This window comes from Nasonia vitripennis, chromosome 5, assembly GCF_009193385.2.
Source record: "Nasonia vitripennis strain AsymCx chromosome 5, Nvit_psr_1.1, whole genome shotgun sequence".
Taxonomy (NCBI): Eukaryota; Metazoa; Arthropoda; class Insecta; order Hymenoptera; family Pteromalidae; genus Nasonia; species Nasonia vitripennis.
The window spans coordinates 3713379-3738206 of NC_045761.1; the positions used below are offsets into that span (position 1 = coordinate 3713379).

Sequence of the window (24828 nt, forward strand, 5' to 3'; positions counted from 1 at the left end):
GAGATGACACGATTATATACCATACCGACGTCTATTGACCCCGCGCAGCTTTATTTTTTATGCTTGTACACTTTTTGTCGTTTTTTTCGTTCATATTTCATTGGCGCACAGTAAATTTTCCGTATACTGACAAATGCACTGTCGCGGGTATGAAATTTCATCGTACGGAACGGAAGTCGCGAATTGGATTCCGCGGATCGAGCTCGAAAAGCGAGTCTCTGGGTTACAGAGGAAAATATTAAAAACCAGACCAAGTTTCGTTCTCCATTATTTCTGCGGCCGCGCGATTGCCAGTAGGCGAGCTGTGCCGAGCATCCGACGGGGGGCGGGTCGACACTCGTTGTTTCTCGATCGGGAGATCGTTTACCGAGGCGATCACGTTTTAAATCACTCGCTGCGGCCAACTCTTCCTCTCGTGATTTTCGCATTTAGCGGCGCTCGCGCTCGCGCCGAAGGCTGTACTGCGCACAAACACAGTCGCACTTCGGGGATGGAGAGGAGAGAGCCGAAGCGCGAACGCGCGCGCTCTGCACTTTTAATCTGGAAAGTCGGCGAGAGCCATAACTTGTTTCACTTAAAAGTTTCGGACGTGCGACGAATCGGGGATACGAGAACGACGAGCTGCCTGCCGGGGCACGCTTCTCGACTGGCAAGAAAGGGGAGGGCCGGCTATTCGGAGAGAGAAGAAGTAGGAGCGAGAGAGAGAGAGAGAGAGAGAGAGAGAGAGAGAGAGACCGGCCGGGCTTCAAAGTAGGAGTGAGTGCTACTGCTGCTGCTGGATGGAAAAGAAGAAAGAAAGAAAGTACCAGCCGACCATCGAGTTAGCACGTTGAGCTTCGACTAGTCGACCAAACGCGATTCCTCTTTCCCTCTTTCTATATATACCTCGGCTACTACGTTTTTCCTTCTCGCCTCTCTTCTCTGGCCCCCCCCCCCCCACCCGCTCTTTCTTCAATTTAATTCGACGGGCTCGCCCACTTATCTCGCTGCCGCCACTCGCTTTATGAGCGGACCGTGCAGTGGCAAGGGACAAACGTTTGCCTTGATTTTACACCTTCGCCTATGTCGCCCAGCTTAAAGTTTGGCTTTGGATAAAAGAGCCTTGTTGTTCTCGTTTGACGAAAGTTTTCTTCTTTGTTGCAGACGCAGATCCGCCGCGTGCCAGCAACAGCAGTCTGCGTTCTCCAAGTAAGTCTCGCCAATTACTGTGTATCTCTGCTTACGCGCAACAACAATAGGCACAGCTATAGTGACCGCATAAAAGCAGGATTCGGCTGACGGACTCAGTAGAAACAGTCGCGGTACGGCAAGACGCGCGCCCGGAAGAGCTCAGCTTAACGAAGTATTAAGAGCCAAGCACTCGACGTAAGCCGAGGGGATATGCGCACGACGGCGCATACAGATGCTATGCAAATTAGCGTTTAGCGCGTATAAGCCAGTGCAGCGCAGACTCGAGGCACGCACTCTTTCCGCGTGGGTTCATCCGCCGGTGAGCCTCGGTTATACAACATTATATGATGAAGCCGGAAAGGCGCGAAAATCTGGCCTACAGCCCCCCTTGTTTACGAGGATGGCGCGTATCGACGACGACGACGACGGCGAACGTATCAGCGAACCTGTTGCTCATGGCGCCTCCGCGAGTCCCCTCTCCCGCACTGCTTCCCTGGAATCTGGCTTTCTCCTGGGCGGGACATTTACTTGTGCTTATTAAACCAATCCGCGGAGAGAGGGACTAAAACCCCCGCCGGTATATCCATACGGCGACTAGCCGAGCGTATTATGCCAGCAGCAAAGGTATAAGCTATTAAATGCGGCTTTCGCGGAGAATACAAAGCAGGATGAGTGGAACTCTGCTAACACGGCTCGGATATAAACATTATGCGGATGATTTGTTAGGCGCCTCGCTTGTTTATGTGCTGCACCGTACGCGCGGTGGAAAAAGTACGTGTATAGCTATGCTGTGGATTAAGCGCGCTGTTGCGGAGTTCTCTCCCCCTTTGCGCGAAAATTCGGATTAGCTATTTCGAATAAAAGCGCGCATTAGTTCCGGCTAGATCGAAATCGAATTAGCTCTAAAGATTATGCGCGCGTGTGCGCAGCTAATGTGCGCTTCTTTTAGCGCTCGCACTGTTTATTATTGCAATCGAATCGACGTCGGAGTAGCTTTCCCATGAATTAATTGATTATCGATCCGGTCTAATGCACGCTATGAATTATTAACTCCTCTAATTAGGTCTGTAGAGCGCACAATATACGTTGAGTTTGCGCGCAAACACGAATCAACCCCGGGGAGAGTCCCCCCCCGTCGCTTTGTACCTCGTATTTTTTACCCCTTCCAGCCCGCGCTTTATGAGATCGCGTCGTAGCTACGATGCGACGTTGCGTGACGTTGCCGCTCTCTTTTCTCGTGAAACAATTTTCCTTCGGCGGGACGCAGCTGAAAAAAGAGTAGCAACGCGCTACTGTATATAGGTTACTCGAGCTACACGGCTATGCAGCGAGGAGAGTCGTTATTCGGCGAGCGAGCGCTATAACGCAATCCGTTTGCCCAGCCGACGTGGATTGCGAATGTTTTGCGATACAAATGAGGCTATTCCGCGGTGGCGCGCGCCAAGAGCTGCACTTGCTGCTCCGCAGGTCCATTTGCTTCCCTCTGTCTCTCTCCTTCTCTCCGAGCATGTCTTTCGGCATATATATAAGGCGGGCCGGAAGCCACGTATTTACGTCGTATTTTCTCCGAGGGCAGCAGTGTGGCTGCAGTAATTCTTCTCGCACGCCCTTATACACAGCTATATACCGACTTGGTCTCCCTCGGCTCTGCATATAGTCAGCCGCTTTCGCGGCCCGCAGCGCGTACGTGTCCCGTTTACCGAGCGCAGCCGAGACGAAAAACCGCATAGCGGGCGCTAGAGCTCGCAAAAACGTTCGGGGTGCGAAAATCCCGCGACTGCTGTGCATACAGGCCGCGTCGATGCATATTATACACAGCCCCGTGCACACGTGCGCGCCACACATTATGCGAGGCGGCGTCGAGGTTCGAAAAGTGGAAAGATTCGAGCCGGGCGAGATCTGCCGGCTGGGTGTATAGATAATACTCTCGCTGTCTCGGCCGAGCCGGAAATGAGAGAATTAAGTGCGGAAAGTGGATTGCTCTTGATAATCGACGAGCGATACGAACGGGAACTCCGAAGTGGAACGTCTGGAGTTTATCTCGTCGTTCGCTCTCCTTTTGTGCCGCTGCTACTACTTCGCTCTCGAGTCGCCCTCTTTTTCTCACTCGTTCGTATAAAATGTACAGTGCTAAACAAAAGCTAGTGGTTAGCTCTATATTATTGACGAAAATGAGAGGAGGTCATTTTAAAAAGTTTGATAGTCAGACTCTCGAGCAACAGCGGTGGATAACTCGATCGAATCTTTAATGAAAAAGATAAAGAGATGGAGGGAAAGTTGTATAAAACGCTGTGCTACTCCCTATCACTTCGGAGCTTCTGCACACAGACTCGCGCGCGAATACCAGCTATGCGTACAGCTCCGCTATCACTCGATCAATCTGAAGCACGTAGCCAAACAATTGCCCGCTCTCCTGTAAAAGCTCTCCTCCGGCGCAACGCACGCGCATTGTAATCCGCCGTAGTGCGAGCTCACACCGAGACTGATCCGGCCGCTTCTTTCAAGCGTTACGCAGCCGGGAATTGCGGCCCTTTTGAGCTGCGCGACTACGCGGAAGAGTGCGACGAACTTTGTCGCGCGAGCTCCCCCTTATACACTTTGCTCAGTTCTGGCATTACGTGCTTGCGGCGAGTGCCTCTGTGTGCGGTAACGCGCATTAATGAGCGCCGCGGCAACTTGTACTAGTTACTACGAGAGCTCGAATGCACTTTGAATTGCTCGAGGGGAATGTTATCGTCGTGAATTAAGCCTCGTAGTCGAGGCTGGGTTTACGGCTGGAAAAATTAAGCTCCGTCCTCTAGAAATTTCTCGGGAAAGGAGAAGCCCGTCTGAGCGCGCGCGCGAGGATGTTTAAAAATTCACTTCGCATTGTGAAATGCTCACTTTCTTTCGCATTCTTAAAATACTAAAAACTAATAAGATTAGTTATTATAAAGTAAATCCATCGATACCCTTCCTACTAGAATGCAGTGTATACTAAGATATAGCAAACTCGACAAATTCAATATTTAATTGAATTAATAAGAATAAGGAACGACAACATAAGGCGAAGTAAACATAAAAACATAATTAAACTCGAAGTAAAATCAGTTAGGAAAATCAATAATAATAGTAAATTGACGTAAAATAATAAAGATAAATTAGAACACCGAGATGTATACACACAGTAAGACTCTACGGCAAGAGGCGAAGCGAAGCACACCGATACGCACACATACATTGCAGTTCTACAGCGGAGGCTTAAAGCTAAGCGAGGCACACTAATATGCACACACACATTGCAGCCCTACAGCGGAGGCACAAAGATAAGCGAAGCACACCGATATGCGCACACATCTCGGCTCCACGGCGGGAACACAGCATACGCAAGTAGAGAGAAAAAAAACAAGAGGCCTACTGTACATCATGGACCGCGCATACCCGAAAGCGATACACGTGCAATGAAGAGAGGCCGCGGAGCGCGCAACGCTATCGGCAAGTGACACATAAGTCACGCGCGCTGAAAGCTCGAGGAGCCGCCGAAGAGGCCACCGCGCAAGTCGGCTCAAAATGCACAGAGGAAGTTTCTATGAGTCTGCAGATAAAGAAGGTAAATCAGAGGCGAGTTTGACAGGAGAAGAGCACGAGGGGACTCGATGTACTAGAGAAGAGAAACTACTACTAAAGAACTCTGGTTTTCTGATTGGCCCTCTCTACAACATCACATGCATAAAAAGCTCCAAATAAGGCAAGAAGCTGCATCTAGGCCTCCTAATTGGCCAAACACCCACCCCGCCGAGGAGACGAAAATCGGAGATCGCCTCTCCTACGAGAGCATAAAAGAGCCCAGCAACAGGTCCTCACATTGTCAGTCTGTTTCAAAAATCGTTGCCACACGAAAACTCTGCCCGAGCTCGGTCCGGTATAACATCTTGGAACTTAGAATAATTTTGATCGCGCCAGGACTTAGAATCATTTTTTACAAGACGGGACTTAGGAAAATTCAGATCCGGGACTTATAATATTTCAACTAGCAAAAAGACTTCGAAAACTTCTATCATTTAAATTTGAATAATTTGCAGTCGTAGAACGTTTACATTGTGGTTCCTTGTTTTCGATAAATAATTCCAAAGTTTTTGATAGTTGCGAGCGAGCGTTATCTAAATTCTGTGGCAAATTGAATAAACTGCATTAAAATTTAAATCGCGAGTGAATAATTAACCCGAAAGCTACTGATCCCTGTCTCCTCGTTCAAATCGAAACCGTCCGCTTCGGAAGCTGAGCCAAAGCCGCTGAGAGGACGTGCTGGAAGCTGAGCAGGCCCATTGCAGAGATAAAGGAAAAGGTAACTGATTTTAATTAAATAGGCTGCATGCCTCTATCGCGCACTTCACTCTTTCTCTCTCATAATTAGAGACTCAATTAGCCCACCATATTCGCGATAACGACATTACAATTAGAGTAACGTCCTTACCACAAATTTCTCGGAAGTTTACAGAATCAACGTTAAAGAGTTTAACTAAAATCAGTGCGTGTAACGAAAACAGTGCAATTTCGAAAGATTTTCCGGCGGCTACTGGAGGCCGTTCTATTAAACAGATCGCAAAGGTAGTCAAGCACCGACGGCGCTCAGCTTCGCGCTCTGAAGCTTTGTCCTCGTCCGTGCTTATGAAAGCAAAATAACCCGTAGACTTACTGTCCGGTGACAGCTTTCAATAGCTTAGGACATAACAGCATCTTAGCTGTGCAGCTAGATTCCCCGAAAATCTTACCAGCCAACTTCGTCTCCGAACAATCCGTGTATGCGCGAAGCGTGTTCGACGGCGGCTCCGCTCCGTGCACATTCTGTACGTGCCGCGACGTCGCTCGCGGCAGCGTCTCCGAGAGTTTGACGACGAGCCGCCGCCACACCAACACCCATAACTCGGCAAACAGTGTACACCAGTGTACTTTGGCTGCCGGTCGCGAGAGACGGAGCACTTAGGGTCGCCGTCTGAAGCACGTAGCGAAATCTCTCTCTCTCTCTCTCTCTCTCTCTCTCTCCCTCTCTAACGCTAGATATGCGGCCGAACCTGCAGATATAGAGAGGACCGGTCTGACCAAGGTAATGGATGGCTCATAACTGAATTACTTACCTCGGCCACTTTGCGACGTTTACTCGCACACCTCTTCGTCTCCCTTGCTCTCGTGCCCCGCAGACGATCCGAGAGGGAGAGAGAAAGAGAGTATATTATATCTAGGTAGACGACCGCGCGACGCTTTGCAATCCTCGGGTCGATTCTCGCGTGCTGCTGCGCTGGGGGGGGGGATAAGAGCCCGAGTAGAGAGCGCGAGAAAAGTGTTTTATGGCTACCTGCATTTTTCTCGGCGAGCTGCAAACAAGGACATTTATATAGCGTCTTGTTCGTCGCGTAATCGCACCGCTTACTCTGAAGAGGCTCGACTCTGCGCGCTGGGATGCAGTTTCCGCTTGTCATTATGGAAGCAGCGCAGACTCTTGTCGAAGCCATATTCAATTACTGCACGGTAAAGGAGAGTCCGTAAAAAACGTCCGAGCGTCGCAAAGTAATCGACTTAGAAACTGATCGCATCGCGAACTTCCTTCCCGACTCACTTTATTACTCCTCGTCGGGGGGAAGAAACTATTAGGCAGCCATAAGAACCGCGTAGAGGAGCCGCCTTTGCCTCGCTTCCTCTCTCTCTCTCTCTCTCTCTCTCACTCTATCTCTCTCTCTCTCTCTCTCTTTCTTCGTGGAGCAGCGCGCGGAGGGGAACGATTTAGCGCGTCATATTCGCGCGAGAGGGAAAAGTTTTCCAAAACGATGGAGAAGGGCTATGAGCCTGTTCCGCAGGTATACATACATACAGCTCGCTCGACCGACTCTCCTCGGGAATATTGATGTTTCAATTTTTCATAAAGACGAGATGATGGAGATAGAGAGTAAGTGTGCGCTCCATCTCAAACTAGCGGGAAATCGAAGGCAATTTTTAGACCGACTCGTCGACGTCAGGGCCGTTGGCGTGGTGGGAAAAAAATGTTCGATGCATCCGGTCGAGTACATCGACCTACTTATGCTCGTCATCGAGTATTCCGCCCAGCGATACCACGCCGGATTTCGTTATCGAGCTCGAGACCTTTTCCGTGTGATCGGACGACGGACGGGTATTGTACACAACGGCCGGCGATAGTGCACGCATACAAGGTGCGCATCGGAGGTGGAATGAGACCGGGGATATCGCGGCACGAAGCGCGGTAAGCGGAAAGCCAAGGGGATAAAAAAGGCAAGAGTAGTTCGAGAGGGTATTATCCAGAGATACTTCCAGCACAGAGGCCCCCCATTATACAAGCCAACAACAGGTCCTCATCCCCGGCGCGTGTGCAGCGGCGAAAGGAGGTCGAGAGAGCCGAGGCAGCTACTCTTAAAAGACGCGAGCGAGAGCGAGCCTAGTAACGATGCACATAAATGTCGAGGATTACGATCGAGGGCCGCTACTGCGTGAATCGAGCGCGAGCATGCACGCCTTTTTGCGCGCGGCATAAGCTCCCCCACCCCTCTCTCTCTCTCTCTCGCGCTCTCTACGCACAGGCGAGATGAAACCACGGTAAATCGTTATAATCTGCTGGATCTTAATAAGGTAAGCGGGCTCCCTATACAGCTCGAGCCGCGCCGCACAAGAGAGCGGGGAAGCGTAAAACCGTGGAGTACGGCTCTCGCGGGCGAGGCTTTGCGCTAAACTTTGAGATTAATATGCTAGTGTAAGATTGCCTGCAATATTAATACGTCGAGGGTGGGCCAGCTGGGAGCGGCTAACAAATGGCGCTCTTCGCGCATTTTTTTACGCGCCTGCTGCTCTTACCAAGTTAATATCTCACTCAAGGTTGCGGTCATTTTTCTTCCCATCGCTTTTTTCTCCCAATTATTCGCAAGAACCAATCTTTCCGCAATCGGACAGTCTCTAGAGAGCGTAGCACTCGCGGCCCAGCTCATCATACCCAGTCGGGAAAAAGTAGAGCGGAGCCCAAGTTCTCGGCTTCTTATCGGCGACACCTGCGCGCGAGCGGCGAAACTTTGCGTCGAACCGGAGCAAAAGAGCTGCCGAGTCGTTAGTCGCGCAGCCGTTGCAGTAGCAGCAGCAGCAGCAGCAGTAGTGGCGACGACGATCGCGCAGTGCAGCTCCAAAGGGAGACAGCAGCGGCAGAAGGGATTAGCAGGAACTCTAATCGCGGCGCCGGCTGTAGTTAGCCGAGCGCGCTACGAAGATAGCCGCAAGCAACTGCGCAGCTCTCTGGCTGATATTGGACCAGGCTATCGAACTTCGGCCCTCGCGCTACGCTGCCACGTTATCCACTTCCTGCGCGCTCCGCAGCTACTGCACTAATATACCGTCGTCGTCGCTGTCGTAGTCCGCGCAGAGTCGAGGGTAATTCCTCTCGTCCACGCAGATCCGCCACTGAGCTTCTCCGATAAGACTTACCCTTGGCTAAAGTTTGATTCGTCGCTCGGTACACGGGGGTTTAATCAAGTCCATAGCTGCATCATTCTCAAAACGAACACGCTATGCACAACAGGCAAGAAAATTATACGCGATGATACAAAAGAGAATCTCGAAGCGCGAAAGAATTGATGAGCAGTGGAATAGTTTACTTCGGCAAAGAGATCGATCGCTCCGAGTCTGCAAGCTTTCGTGCAGTAGGATACATCCGAGCGTGAGACAGGGCCATTGGAAATGCATCGACTCGGGCTCCCAGAGGACTTTTTCGATATGTTACAGCCGGCGCCGGCTTCGATAATGCAGAGGCATACACGCGAAAAGCGTCTGCCACGCAGTTCGCGTTCGCTTGCCGGTGCGAGAGAAAGAAACACGTCTCTGGCGTCGGAGCCGCTTGTCTGATCATAATCGCGTAATACCACTTGCGAGTCGAATCGTCGTAGCGTCGGCGGAGTGCACGTACTGTTCATCCGCGAGAAAAATACAGAGTTCTCTGTACGCCCGATACGTTTCATACACATTTTTCATTCATCCAACGCGCTCGCGCGCCTTTCGAGAATTGAATTTGCGCTCGTTTTCCGCGAGAAACCGAGTCTGCTGTCGACTGACAATTCTCGCCCCCACACAATAGCCGCACACGGAAAATCCTGTATCCCGGCGGCGTCAGCAAACGTACAAGCGCGCCAGTCGCGAAACGCCGCGGTCACAAAGGACCCACAGAGCCGAGGTGTGATTTTTGGACTCATCATTCTCTCTTCATAGCGGCAGCTGCCAAGGACGCGATTGCATGCGCGCGTTGATATTTGCCGACGCGCTCGGGGGACAGCGCGTGACACAAATCGAACGCATCGATCCGACCGCAGCTCGATTGCAAAACCACCGACACCGAATGCACACTGCATATAGCTCGCATGAGAGCGGTGTCAAATCGATGATCTCTTTCTCCCTCTCACCCACACATACGCAAGCGCGCGCACTCGCTAGCCCAGGGAACCTGGCAAAATAATAGTTGGTCGCGAGCGTATGGCCATTTGATCTTGTTATCGAGTCTATACCCGTATGTCTACGTCTTTGTGTGCATGTGCGACCGATCGCTCCCGTCTCAATTTCGGATAGATATAATCGGCGTGTGTATTGCCGCGAATGGAAGCGTGCGGCTCGCGTTTCGGACTGTGTATTATATGTCCTTGGGGAAACACTGGGGTATTGTTCATTCATTTTTGATTCGAGTTATCGACTGGATTAGCTCTGATTGTTTAACCTTTATCGCTAGAGCTTGAAGCGATTTGTTATAGATACCAAGCGTGATTTTCTTCTTGTCTAAAATTTACCTTATCTTGTTTGACAGCGATTGACATTTGATCAAAAATACTTGCTTACCGAAACTTACAGCGACAGCAGTGACTGTTTGACAGAAACTATAATAGCTCCCTGAAACCGTATCCTGTGAGGTTGATAAATTCGAGGGTAATCCTGAACGTCAGCAGTAGCGCTTGCTCCGACTCGGTGGATAAAAGCTCGACTGCAGAGCCCGTGAGCTTTTAACGGTAGAGGGCGGCATCATCCACTGCGATAAACTTGTTCTCTCACTTCGAATCGTCTCTGACGTTCGATTGCAGAGGTCATTAGATAGCCTGATCCGTGACCATCAGGTACACACGCAAAAAATGGCCCACTGCCAAGTAACCATGTTTTTCTCGATTCGATAGTTTTATTAACTCAACGTTGTTGAATTTTATTAAAGATTTAATTAAGTATCAAATCAGAATTTCACTCATCATGCTAATCTCTACAGAAGAGAAGAGAATATAAAAGACGCTTATCAAGAAGCCCGGTAAAAGTTCGACTGGGAAATTTTTAATTCAATAAGGACCGTCAAGCTCTCGGGGTAGATCCTTTGATGCATTAATAGGCCCGTCTGCGCTACATCGTCGTCGTCGTCGTCGTCGTCCTCGTCTACAGGGGGGTGAAAGAAATTTTATGGTCACAATCACGCTCGCAACGGCTTCTCCGGCCAGGCTTGAAGTGTTTATTAAATTATCGTTAACTCCGACGAGAGTCTGCCAACTCGGCGAGTCAGAAAAAACGACGATCATGTCCTCGGTGTATCTGCAGCAAAACTTTTTCGAATTACTTACGCGTTACAGACATTTAGATCCTTAAGTATTGTTCGTGTGCTCTGTAATTAAAAATTCAACGTATAAAAATGTAACTTGATAATATATCAGGTAATAAAATCATTAATAGTTTTTCGGGTAATGGGACGCATCGATCTCGGAGCTTCGAACTTTTGAATGAACAGCGTCAGCTAAACATCAGATTTCCCCGACGGAATTCGATTTTGTAGGGTCGCCGAGCAATCTTCTTCCTCCACGGACAAGCTGATCAGTCAGCGCGTCCGATTTCGTGTTTCTTCTCTCTTCGGGAAAAAGTCGCCCGCGCGAGGCTGTAACAAAAGCGAACGACGCGTTGTTTGCCCATGGCCAGTGGCGAGTATTTGCGTAGGGCAACAAAGTAATCGCACGTAGCTGCGTAGCATAAAGAGCAGCGTGCACGTGAGTGACAAGCGCGAACTCTCTCGCGTGTGAGTCAGAGAGAGCGTAAACAAGTTCCGGAAAATTGGATTTCCTTATACGTTTCAGCCCCGCGTCGAGTCTTCCCGCCGGATCTCTCTTTTCTCTCTCTCTCTCTCTCTCTCTCTCTCTCTCTCTCTCTCTCTCTCACTCTTTTACGCGAGCGCAGGTTATACCGTATGCCGTCATTGTCGCTCTTTGATATTCCGAGCGTGAGTCGAGGGCTAAGAAACGCGTGGATCTATGGGGTCTATACGTATGCGACGTCGTGTTGCCCGCCGTGCCGACTTGTGCGGAAATTTCTTTTTTTGCAAAGAAAGGTAGGGGGGCATTCGGCTGTGGAATAGACGAGCAAAGTTGGAGAGCCGAGGTATGCGCCTGCAGCCGAAGGTTTCACGTGTAGCTATGGGCACACATTACGGTCGTCTGACAATGCGCTATATCCTATATGTGATGCGTCTTGCAAATTTCATATCTGTGAATGCGAATGAACTGTCTCATATAATAGTACTGTCAGCGTCGCAACGCCTTCGGCTTCGAATGAATGCAGACGATATCGGAAAGAAAGAAGGAAAATATTTGACTTCTTAATAGTAGACAGAAAGTTTGTTGCCTGCTCGTCAATTACTTATTTGACATTATCGGAAAGCCGTCGCTTTTTTAAAAATAAAACCACGAGACGCGAGAACTGATGACTTTATTTCCGAATGGCCATTACACATTCAAAAAGTTTCGTCTCCGTATTGAATTAATGAGGAGCGCGATTTGAATTTTTTAAAGCCAGCTCTCACGCGAAACGAAAAATAGAAGCGTCGATAAACGCGGGTGTCGATCCTCTCAATTTTTCACCCCGATAAGAAAAAGAAAAGAGAAGCTATTGCTCGCTCGCTTGCGACGAAGGTATACACCTAATGTATAACAACAAAAGCGAGTCACCGAGAGAGAGAGAGAGAGAGAGAGAGAGAGAGAGAGAGAGAGAGAGAGAGAGAGAGAGAGAGCAGCGGCAGCTCTTCCAACGTCACTCAGGCCCGGCGGCGACGGAGCTGCCAATTTTTCATTTCAGTTTATGGAAATGGGCAGGCGGCCGAGAAAGATCGAGAGCACTTTTAAACACAAGTACACAGCTTGTCTAACATCGGTATGCCAAGTCACGCATCGCCGAGTTTTTCTTAGAGGCCCCCGCGCGCGCGCTCTACATAATCTCCCGGTCGTCCATCCCCACCCCCGCTCCTCTCTCCCTCCCGCGCCGCGATCTCCCTCGGCGTTTCATTCCCGCGCAAATAGCCAGTTATATCCTCTCCCGGCACGCCGAGATATACCCTAATTAAAGCGGAAATCCCCGCGCGTTTATTTTTTTTTCTCCCTCTATCTTAGCGACCCTTTTCGCTCTTGCCGGGGTATAGCTCGCAAGGCTAGCCGCCGGACGTATAATGTTCAGCAGCTCATTTGCGCGCTCGGCAACCGAATCGGGAGCGAGCGTTGTTGACGCAGTTATACGTATAAGCAGGCTCGAAAAAAGATTCGGATTAAGCGCCAGCGGACCTGCGGCTGTTGGTTATATATATAACGGTACGTAAACATCAGCGGCCGGGCTGTTATTAAGTTTTGCCAAGTAATTGGCGGAGGAAATTGCTTTACGCGCTAGATTAGCCGAAAGTGGGCTGCGAAAACAGCGCGGGTGATTCGATTGCGGTTGTAATTATTATTTTTGAGCTTTTCGGAAAAGCAATTAGGCATGATTGACGAAGAGTCGCTCTCGGGAGCGAGAGAAAATATACTCGCATTTCTTCCCTCTTCTCGAGTCCTTCAAAGCAGCAAAACGCAGAAGTTAATGAGCGCGACAAAGCTTTGCAACGGAAGAACGCGGAGCACTGGGACGGCTCGCCAAAGCCGAGTCTTGGCCAAATTATAATCACAGCTAGTCTACGAGCGTCTGCTTAAGTTTCATTAAATTGAAGTTTTCGACGCTGTAGATTCGTTCGCTTCCTCCAGAGATAACTTGCAGCTCGCACTCGGATTGCACGCAGTTAGTTTCTCCCGCTGCCATAGTCTTTTGCAGTAGCAGCGGGGATGACGCGAGAAATTCCACAGAGAGGAAGCTATCCCGCTCGGTCGACTTATCCGCGCGAAAGCTTTTCGTCTCGGGCATCAAAGTTCGGAACTTTCGAGTCTAAGACAGTTTTTTCAAGCCGCGCAGCTCTGCAAGATATTCGCGCGAGGAAAAATGAGAAATCTTGCTCGGGACGCGGCAGCGGAAGGCAATGAATGATGCGTGTGTTTATGAAAATGACTGCGAGAGGCGAGGAGGAGGGAGAGAAAGCTTATCCGCGAGCTTCGTGCGCGAAGTTGGGCGAAAACGTCCGAGTTACTTAGCGCGCGCGAGCGGCTGCCTCTACTCCTCTTTCTCTTGTGCCTTGCGTGCGGCGCTCGGAGAGAGAAAGCACAGTATCTTATTCGGCAAAGGTCGTCGAACTTTCGCCCGAAACGAACTGCATGCTAGAAATGTGTACATTGTACTTTTGAGAGAGAGAGAGAGATCGAGCGAGCGAGCGAGAGAGTAAGACAGTACACACAGGGAGCGGGGGGCGGGAGGAGGAGAGAGTGAGAGCGCGCGATATAGACAGACAAACGCGATATACAAGAGGTCGCTATAATGAGCACAGGCGGCTCGACCTCGACATGTAGGCCAAGCACTGGCGCCTATATATACATACATATACGTGTACACTCCGCTGCCTGCACACAGGCATCATGCATATTGCCTAGACTTTGCTGCCTAGTGTTACGACTCCCTCTCTCTCTCTCTCTCTCCTCGGCGGCTGTATGACATTACTCATCTCTTCTTTACTGCATCGCTCGTCGTGTTCTGCGCAGCCTGCCCTCGAATGCGCGACGCATGAACTCTCGCTTCCTCGTGCGCAGAGCGTTACGCTTATGCTCTTGCCTCCTGCGCAGCTCATTTTCCTTGGCGCTCTAAATGGCTCTCGGGAGAGGCATTTTTTTCGGGCTTCCTCATACCCTCGCACCGGACCGTGAAAGCCGTGCACCTACTTCGATGAATCTTATCTCTAGCTCCGAGTTTATTTTACTCGACTAATCGCCAAAAAGATACGCTCTCGGAATGAAAATATATACAGGTATAAGCCTTCCGCGGCGCACACGCGCGTTCATCAAGTAATCCGATTTTCAGGCGCGCAGTTCTTTTCGCGAAATACCGCTGCAGAGCAAATATCATCCCGCTCGCAAAAGCTCTGATGGATCGTGAGAGAATTCGCGGATCGCGTGCGAGAGCTACAAGCATAACCGGAGCAGGGAGGACATCTGCGTTGAAACGCTACGCGCCACCCGGGCTCCTATATCTTCCTTTGTCGGCTTCGCTCATCCGGATGGATATATTGAATTCCGCATTCTGGCTCGTTAATCGCGATTGATACGAGAAGCCACTTTGCGGATCGGACCCGACGCTCCTTCTGTATCCGCATGGCGACTAATTCAAGCGGGCTATTTCGGCTTCTGAGTATTCTCTCGGCTTTTCTGGCATTTTTTGCGCGGTGGGAGCAGATTGTACCTTGATGAAGTTCCGCTCTGGGCAAAAACGCAACGCATAATAAACGAACAAACGCAACCCGAATTCTTTGGCGGAGCGAGTGCCGTGAGAGCGTGTTGTCCCAACGACAATGGGTCATTGTGCGAATCAACTCATTCGGCCAGCAGTCGAAAATTATCTTTGCCGAGGTATAGCCTCTCTCTACACGTCTGTGTGTGCACGTGTGTGCGCGAGAGCAAACGCGCGCGTCGCTGGAGCGAGAAAATTCTCCCAGCGAATTAGAAGCCCGAGTGTGTGTGCGGTATAAAAGAAACAAAGCGACGAGAGAGTTGGAACGTCGGCCAGGTGGATGTGCTGCATATTTGCAGGGTCGTACAGAACTTTGCGGCCGGACTCGCTAATTGGCAGCTTCGAACGGGATAGAGCAAGTGCAATAACCGATTATGACGACCGAGCGAACGATGGTCGTCAGCCGGTGTGGCCATTGACACGTCGTCGAGGGCCGACCTATTAACGCTACAGCGATGTGCAGCTGCTCTGCGCTGTTGCCACACAGTCACGCGTGCAGTGGCGCACTGGATTTACTTGTCCTCGAGCGACTGCGGCTATGTTATTATTAGAGAAATCGAGTCGCACGCTGAATGATGAATTTAATTTAACGGCTGCCGATGTGTTTTCCAACTCCTCGTCACCGTACAATTCCGTACATTTCCGTCTCCTCGTACAATTTATTGACGCGCTCGCCGTTATTGAAACATTCATATTTTATGGAACTGCAGCAAACGAGTCGAATTAATTTGAGCAAATAAGTCGAGCGAGCTGGAAAATCCAGGAAAAGTGGCAATGCACCGGCCGAGTAGTAGATTTTCATATGCTGTAGTAGCTGCCCGAAAACTTGCTGCGAATCCCGCGTTGTTCGGCTGGATTTATTTCCGCGCGTTCGATATGACCTTTTGAAAGTCGCTCCTCACGAAAGCCCGTCTCCGCGTCTGCACGGTGAAAAATCAACGGCGGAAAATTCACCGACTGCATCGCTGGAATTGAAAGAAAAACAACAAAAACTTAAAGAATTAAAAAAGGGAATCCAAGCGCGAGACCAGTTTTTTCTTTCCCCTTTTATCGACTTTCATAACGTCCGCTCGCTACTGCAGGATTCGAAAAACAGCGGAACGCGAGCGCGCTATATTGAGGGCAAATAAAGGAAAACTGCAGGGCTTCGCGCGAAGCCGAGAGGACCTCTTAGTTCAAACATCCTCGACCAAAATTGTCGGGAGAATATCGGAGACGCGCGGCGACGACTAGCTTAGCCGGAGCAGATGATACAAAACAAAAGGTTCAATCAACACTCGTTGGAAGCGCGCGCGCGAGAATCCAATTTTGCAGAGTACATACCAGTGCCCCGGCAGTTGTACCACACTTTTATACGATCGCGCACACGCGCACTGCTGCTGCTCCAACACTTGGCGCGCGATATTTCCGGCTGGCTGATTTTCAATTAAAAAAATTCATCCCGACTCGATGACACGGCTAATCGTGCGCTTCCCGATCCCGAGCAACGACGGAGGTCATCTCTCCCTCCCGGCTACTGCCGCCGCCGCCGCCGCCGCCCGAGTGAGAATATCGCCGCGAGAAAAATTCAATCACACTTTTGTCCGTATAACGGCGCGTGTAACTGTGCACCGAAATGCGAGGGCGAGAGAGGGCGGGAGAGGACAAGATGGAAGCCGACATCGAAAACGAACGAGAGCGAGAGGGAAGAGCTGAGGTACGGTGTCGCATTGCGGAGAGCCGCGCGCGTTCACTCATATCCCTAAAAATGAAAATCCTCTGTGTACGCAGCTGTATTGAATTCTGATAAGAAAACAGACATTGGACCGCTATAGCACGCCGCCGATTCGCCGAGAGAGCCTCGCGAGAAGGAGGATCCGCTATGAGACAGCCCGTCGACGTTTTATCGAGTTTTAGTATGCGCTTTTGATTTCGCAAGTGCGTATGGCCGCGAGTGCGAGTGCATGCGCGCAAAGTGTTTCCCTTTTTTTCCGAGCGCGCGATTCATCAACAGACGAATGCGATGAAGAAAAAAGAACCTTCTAATACGCGCGGAAAAAGGATTATCGCGAGAATACATTTCCCCGAATTACCCGCGGAGCGAATCGGGCGTATCGAGAATCGATAGCCTTGGAAAAGCAAGGAAAAAAGAGCTCGCATATTGCCGTCGTGGCGGTGAATGCGCGCGAGAAAACAAACAAATTGAATCGATCATGCGCGCGGGGCGCTCGAGTATAGTAGTTGTAGCGCGAAGCTCCGCAATATTATACATCCCGTAACAAAGAGTTGATGCGCGGCCAAAAAGTGGAGGAAGGCATTTCGGCGAGGCGATAAGCGAGGACCGGATCAAAGCTTCTTTTTCTTCCGAGAGAGAGAGAGAGAGAGAGAGAGAGAGAGAGAGAGAGAGAGAGAGACGGGCCCGTCGTCATACGACGTCGTCGTCGTCGTCTCCAGCAGCCACTCGTGCGATAGCTTGACGACCTTCCGAATCAACCCTCGACCTTATCTCGCCAACAGTCTCGCTCTTGGCGAATACCTCTCCCCCAAAAGATATACCAGCTTCGTCGGCCTATACCGGCACATCCACTCGAAGCCCTTCTATACGTATGTGTATTATGTACATGCACGTGTACAGTGCGCGCCTCTCAGGCACTCGAGCTAACTCGCTTTTGGATGATGTTTTGGGTATATAGGCTGCCGCGCTGCTGCTTGCCCGCCGCTCCGCTGTGTAGCGTGGGATGCGCGAGTAGGTATTATGTACTTTTACGACGCCTCTCGCGTCGCGAACACAAATCGCTGCCAGCCGCGCGCTCGCAATTTCTCGTATCAGCATTAAAGTCCGGGCGCCCCTTAAGTTCGGACGGTAAATCAGGCTCGCGCGCTCTTTTACTCCAGCTCACCTATAAGGCTCACCCCCGCTGGGGGATGCTTCGGTTGCGATCTCATCATCGATGTAATCTGGCAGCAGCGATACGCTGGTCTTGCGAGTCGGTCTATTCCGAAAATTCCGAAAGAAAGCTGCCCCGCGGGGCTGTAATTAACTTGCGAAATTCAACGTCTCCGTCGACATGTATAACGTATGCACCTGCGACGAAGGAACAATGACAAAGCACTCTGGGAAGGGAAAAAGCATTCTTGCCTCGACTTGCATGCGGCTCTTAAGACAAGTGCACACACGCATACCGCGGCTGATGCGTACATGTATCCTCTCGCTCACCCGCTCTATATTCTCGCGGCTTGGTTGTAGCTTGATGAAAACCAAAATGGAGAGGCAGATGCGGGACTGTAGTCGACGGCGAAAACCAAGCCATTCTTAAGAGGGAGAGATTGCGCGCAATGACATTGCATCCTCGCATTGCCCTAAAAAGCGCGCTTTTGTTTTATAGCTCTCCCCCCTGTAGCGTGTGCGTGCAAAGTGACAGCTGGAAATCGAATGATGAAAAACGGAAGGAATATCCTGCGCGCGCCTGTCGCTTCGAAGTTGTCGCGCTCGCACACGAGTGTTATATTATATACCCACACACGCACGTATCCAGCAGCTGCGCGTATGATACCCGGCGAATTTCGTTTGATATAGCAGCGACGTATAGCGCAAAAAAGTATTCCGGCCGACAAATGGAAAATCGAATTTTCGAGAAATCGAGTGAGCTAGTGAACAGAGAGAGAGAGAGAGAGAGAGAGAGAGAGAGAGAGAGAGAGAGAGAAGCTTTGCAGTAGCTGCTGCAAAGACTTGGCGAGCTGCGGGGCGAGGAGGGAAGAAGGATCAAAAGAGAATTCGAGTGCAGTATAACGGTGTCGATACACTGCCTCGTCGCTCCGTACATCCGTGCGCGCCGCCGCGGTACAGTCTGCGGGTGTAAGTTTTGAAGCTCTGCCCACACACACACGTGCGCTGCACCGGCGGGACATGGATAGCCTTTGTGCTCGAAAAGTGAGCTCGAGTGTCGTCCGGCTCTCGCCGAACTCCAAAGCTCTTGTGCGAGCACAGCTCGTTTCGCTCGTAATGATCGCGCTCGAAACGGCTCCGATAAAACTGTCCCTCTTGTGCATAAACAGCCCGCGCCCGAGCAAACGAGCATACATAGATGGATGTGTGCATTCGCTCGCAAGATTTCCGCGTGAATTTTAATCGCCACTTGCCGCGGCGGCGTCGGCGCGCAGTAGTGAGTGCCGAGTACGGTCGGGCGCGTGCTTATACGTGGCTTATCGCGTCTAATCGAATTATCCCCAGAATGAGCTCTCGACTCCGGCGGCCGATTGCGCCCTCCCTCCCACGATAAAGCAAAATAATAGCTCTCGGGTGCAAACAACGGCGGACGAATGCGAAAACGTTGGCTGTGCTGTATCGCTGTACATCTGCCTGGCTCAGCAGGACGCTCGAAGATGCCGTTGCGCAAGAGGAAGTGAGTCGGATGCGGATAATGACTGTCTTTAATTGTATAGGACGCTCGAAAGGTGATAGCATCCGGCAAGGCGGAGCATTGTGTCTTCGCTTGCGCGAGCGCAGGGAAGAAAGTTTCGACGGAGGAATCCCGATGAAGGTGTGAATTTGTCTTTCGAGCGCGCTCGCGCATAATGGAGACTTATTCCCGTGAGACGGAATTGTTCGTCTGTAATGAATCCGCAGTTCGCCTCAGGAGACGAAGAATCAATTCCTCTCGCGGAGATATATAAGCCTTCCGCGAGCGATAAGAAATCCTACCGTTGCCTTTGATGGCAATCTGCAATTTCATCGGGCGGAGAGAATAAGATGATTCCGAGAGAGAATTGTGGTACACACACACGTATACGCAGCTCGTTCCAGTAAACTTTAATCCCAGCGATATTTCCGTCGGAATTGCTGTAATAAGAGGTAAAAATAGAGCAGCTCGCGGCGCATCACAAAAGGACGGCCGCCGCGTGCGCACTACTGCACTATACGCGCCGGCGAAGACACGACGCTCTCGCCGCAATAATCCCTGATCTACAGGCATCATTAAGTCTCTCTCTCTCTCTCCCTCTCCTTGCGCGAACGTTATAGTGGCGGACAATGCGCCAGCAGAGCGCCGTCGTTCTCACAATGTTATCTGACCCGAGGCTCGCCGGGGAGAAAGAGGGAAGGAGCATAAGAGGAAGAGTCTACCGACTCGCGGACTGTGTGTCTATATGCCCGGCGAGCGATAGTCCGACTCCCCTCTCTCTCTCTCTCTCTCTCTCTCTCTCTCTCTCTCTCTCTCTCTCTCTCTCTCTCTCTCTCTCCCTCTGCACGCGTGGTCAATGATACCCCGGCTGATTTATCGGACGCGGAAGGCATAGGGAAAAACTTTGCGTTAAGCGACACGGAAAGCAAGAAAAAGAATGTTTATCCGAGGGGGAGTATGAGGTGCGGCGCATTCACCCCAAAATTGCGATCCCGTAAGCTGCATTGATTAATGTCCAAAATTAGCGGAAAAGTCCACCCTAACGAATGTAAATTTGATGAAACAATGAACTTTCGCAGGAATGAAAGCGTTGCGACGAGTGTCGAGTAGCCGGATGGTAAGCCCCTGATTAGGCAGACCGCAATACTAGCTAATTCGGAGAAACACGCTGCTCTCTAGTCCCCGCATTATATACATACGAGAGAGTGCGCGCATTTATATTAAAGTCCTGCATAGAGAGCAGCCTCGCGCAGTCGCGAATAATAAAATCTGGATCAGGCCCGGGACTTGCGGAGGCGAAATGGCCACGCAACTCTCGCAGCTCCACTAGTATAATTAGCCTGTAATTGCTCGTTCTGGCCGGAGAGTATCAGCGTAATTGTCGGGCTGCAGTTTCCGTCCGCGCGAGACGGATTTTATAGCTAATGCACTTCTGATACTTCCGCCGCACCAGCGCGCGAGTATAATTCGAAAGTGACGTTACGCCGTTCGATTCTCCTACTCTGTATATTGTCCCCTCCTCCTCCACTCCTTCTCTTCTCTCTTTCGTAATTCTCCTGACTCGCTCGCGCGCGTTTAATCGATATCGTATGTCCTCGTGAGCGGGTCACAACTCGCCAGCCCCACTTCACGTCGTACTGGTGATGGTGGTAGTCTTTTTCACGTGGAAAAAGAGTCGGGATTTTTAGGATTACCGCGGGGCGGCGTCGTAGTCGCGGTATTACCGAGCTCGCTGTCAATGGCCGGGAAAAACGCCGCCACGGAAAAGTCTTTCATGTGCTATATACGCGGAGCCTCTCGGATTCCCCGCGTCTTTCAGTCCCGATTTCGCGGAGCTGTATTACAACTATTAATTCGCAGTATAGTAGTGACAGCGCGGACTCGGCGTCGCTGCGATAAAGCGTTGCATTAGCGAAAAGATGTGCGAAACGAATTGCGGGGCTAAAGAGATACAAATTGGAGCCGGCCGCACTGGCCTGGAATTAATCTCGCCTGGCTTAACCTTATAATAGAGGTGAGAAGAAAAAAAAATAGCCTCGCCCGGCCCGAACGAGATTACAGCGCGCGTATCTAGTTGAGAGAAAAACACACACATGATTAATACCGCGACATCGCGATGCAGCTTTCACCAGCGCGCCTATCGTCGATGCAATTTTAAAGAGCCACCGCGCGTATAGCGCAGGCTCCCGGCTCTGTCTCTCCCCCTCGAGGCTGAGGCGATTTAATCGGGGACCAGGGGATGTCTCGCATCCATCTGAATATTTCAGAGACTTGCGCGCACCGCCAGCTTCGATCGAAATTCCATTTTAATGAAGAATTGCGTCGTCTGGGCATACCCCCATCCGACGTACTCATACACACACACACACACACACACACACACATGCCGCGCTGCAGCGGCGCATAGTTGCGATGTGAGCCATGTTTTTCTATGCGCGAATCATTAAAGAATCGCCGGAGGGACGAGGATTCCGAAATGTTATGCACGGCCGCACGAGCGCCAAGCGTGTTGGGCACGGGTATAGAACGCCAAGCATAGCTCGTCGTATAGCGCTCGCGGGCAGCCGGAAACCGGCCGCATGCATTCGAACTTTTCGAAAACATTGCCGAGAAGTACGAGAGCTGTACGCCCTGATAGGATTCCCACGCCTTTCTCCGAGCGATATGCGAGAATCTTTGAATTTTTGGCGAGAGATATTTTATGCCCTCTATAATATAGCCACAGTACGCGGTGCCGGGATTCAGCGAGCTGAAATTACCGGCGCAGTGACAAATCGATACACCTGGCTATACGTGCTGCTTCTCCGTGTCTATGTGCGTGTGTGTCTGCACGTGGAGGAACGATATGCATATAGCTCGCAAGCGGATGGAAGGAGCTGCTGTACATTACATGTCCCTATAGAGAGCGAAATCTGGATATGCCTCGCGTTTAAAATCCATGAGCTCCGCAGGGCGGAAGCCGCCGCGCAAAGATTCCAGAGCGAACCGAGCGCGCTTGCCCCCGGAAAAAGATCAATTGCAGGCTCAAAAGTTGTGCCGCGCGCAAAACTGCAATTTTTCGCTCGAGCACTCGCGCAGAGGCTTGGTGTATGTAAACCGGACTTGGAATTCGCAGTTAAGACGGCGCTCGGGAAATTACGAGAAATAACGAAGCTCAGCGAAGAATCAGCATGTAGATGGGATATTAAGCCGAGAGAGGCCAAACTTTCCTTAATATCTCTCGTGGCGACAGTGAGCTGCGCGCCAAGCACACTGGCGCGAGCTCCTTCGCTTGTCACGGCTATCCTACTCGTCCTCGTAATCTCGCCGCTGCTGTACCGCAAATTGGGTCGGCGGGATTCGCACCGGCGGGCCGCAGCCGACGAGCATTACATGAGACGATCGAGAGCTCATCTTCCCAATTGAAAAGGTATGTCTGATTCACGGGAATGGCTTCGTTGCTCTTCTCTCGCGGCTCGCCCATATCAGAATATCTGGCTTTAACGACCGCTCGTTTATAATAGACTCCGATATTTCGATTTCCATCAGAGAAAATTAATATCCGCGCTCGGAAGAGTTATTCCGACGCGTGATCGTTGCGGTTCTTAATTGAAATATGTTGATAAGCTTTTCGTTTCACTCTTTCTCTGACGTGAATTAGCGGCGCGAGCTTTTTTTCATTCGAAAAGCGCTCGTAAAGCTTAGCCATTTTTACCGTTCACGAAATAATGAAGAATCGCGTCGTCTCGTCGTGAGCGGCATAAAACTTAGGATGCGGTGGCCGGCGAGCAATAAATTACGAATTTTAAATCAGGTTTAAACGTATTGCCCTTATACGTTGACTTTAATTGCGTAACGTTCTGAATCTCCTCGTCACTGTCGTATAAAAGCTCTTAATCCAGTATAAAGACCTAGATTTCTCCACGAGTGCGCTGAACTCTTTAGATTAATCCAATGTGAACTTCGTTATAAAGGTCATTCATTCGCAGAGCGTTCTTGGTTGTAAAAATAGTTTGCAAATATTGCGGCTTTTTTCATATGCGCGAGAAAGAATTTTATCATCGGAATTTTAGATGCCAGTGACGGCTATATTTATTTGTTTGTACCTCAGTGAGCGAAAAAAAAATTGTTTGCGCTTAAATTCCTGAATTCGTTGAATTTTGTTCCATAACGTATATTTTCCAAAAATTAAATCCGAATTCACGCATGGAATAACGTATTTGATATCAATTAGTTTCTTGGAAATTCATCCTTCGTTAAAAATAATCATTGTAACGAGAAAGAAATTTTTAAAAAATGCGATTGACGAGCGTAGCGTGCCACTATACTCGCTTAAAAAACAGACAAGCATGTATCGCATGACAATGGAACAAGAAGATTTCGTTATTGTGCGAGACAAAGGATAAGAAGCCTAAAATAACGCGGCTCCGCATAAACCCCTCATTTTTCCTTCCTAGCCTAAAAAGTTTCGTGTTCGCGCGGCTCCTCCTCTTCTGACACTTGATTGACAATCTGGAATGTGGATAATTCGCTTTCGAGCTGGACTGTGGTTGTTCCACGAGCGCGCGCACGCGTACAGCGGCGGCGGCGAGGATATTTCGTACTCTACACAGACAACCGAGCTAATTAGGCAAATCTTAACTCAACGAATGAAATTAGCGGGGTTTTCTAGCAGCAACGGTCCTCTCGACAGACACTCTCATGCCCGTTTCCACGCATTAACTTGATCGGCCAATTTTGACTCTTGTTAATACGCCGGATTTTCCGGTAACTGCAACAACAGGACATGCATTCGGGCCAGTCTGTAGTCAAAAAGATCGGGTTGATAATGAGGGCGATATATATTTAAATGACTAGTAATTGGCCAATTATTATCAAGGAATTATTCCGTGACGATAATTAACGGGAGTCGCTCGCCAGCGCGAGAGCTGTGCGAAAAAATATATTCTCATGAATATTATCTCCATGCATAACTCATAATTAATTTAGACCGAGCGAAGAAGTCTTTATTGAAAATCGGTGCGACAGTGCTTAAGGGATTTTTAAATTAATTATTTATTATCGGGAAATGTTCAGGAAATGATATCGCTCGGCTACAGGAAATTATTGCCGCGGAAATCATTATTGTGGAAAATTCAATTAACCAGCCAGCAGATTCGCAAACAAGTGTTATTTTTATTGGGAATCCATTTTTTTACCGCTGGAAAATGAAAAAACATATCAACTTATGAAATTTCTTCCCATTAAACTGTTACGCAACGATTGCATCAGCACGCGCGATATCGTCTGTTTTTATACGTTTACAGTAAATAACGTAATGAGTTTAAAAGCAATCATAGATTTATTTTTATCTTTCATCCTTCTCATTCAGGAAGGAGGTTACTTACTTCGCTAAGAATACTTTTTATTGGCGTTATATAATGAAAATTCATCCGTCTGAAATAAATCCATATAATATTCAACTACCAGAATGCTTGCATGATACCTTTGACTGGCAGCCAATTCCTTTTTTTTTTATTTTTCTTCACAATCGATTAGATTCGCTCGGCATACACACGACTTTATTATTGATTTATTATTGATAAGAGACAACGATGACGGCAGATAAAAAATTTGACGCGCAGGATGCGTTGCACATCGG

At 49.8% G+C, this 24828-nt stretch overlaps 1 protein-coding gene across 1 annotated transcript in view; it reads left to right on the top strand.

The window, feature by feature from the left end:
- The first annotated feature begins 1166 nt into the window (after positions 1-1166).
- Positions 1167-24828, top strand: part of LOC100121996 (protein artichoke) — a 113824-nt gene continuing 90162 nt past the window's right edge. The window contains exon 1 of the mRNA XM_031932235.2: positions 1167-1188. The gene's annotated coding sequence lies outside the window, so the exon portion shown is untranslated. The remainder of the gene's footprint in view (positions 1189-24828) is intronic.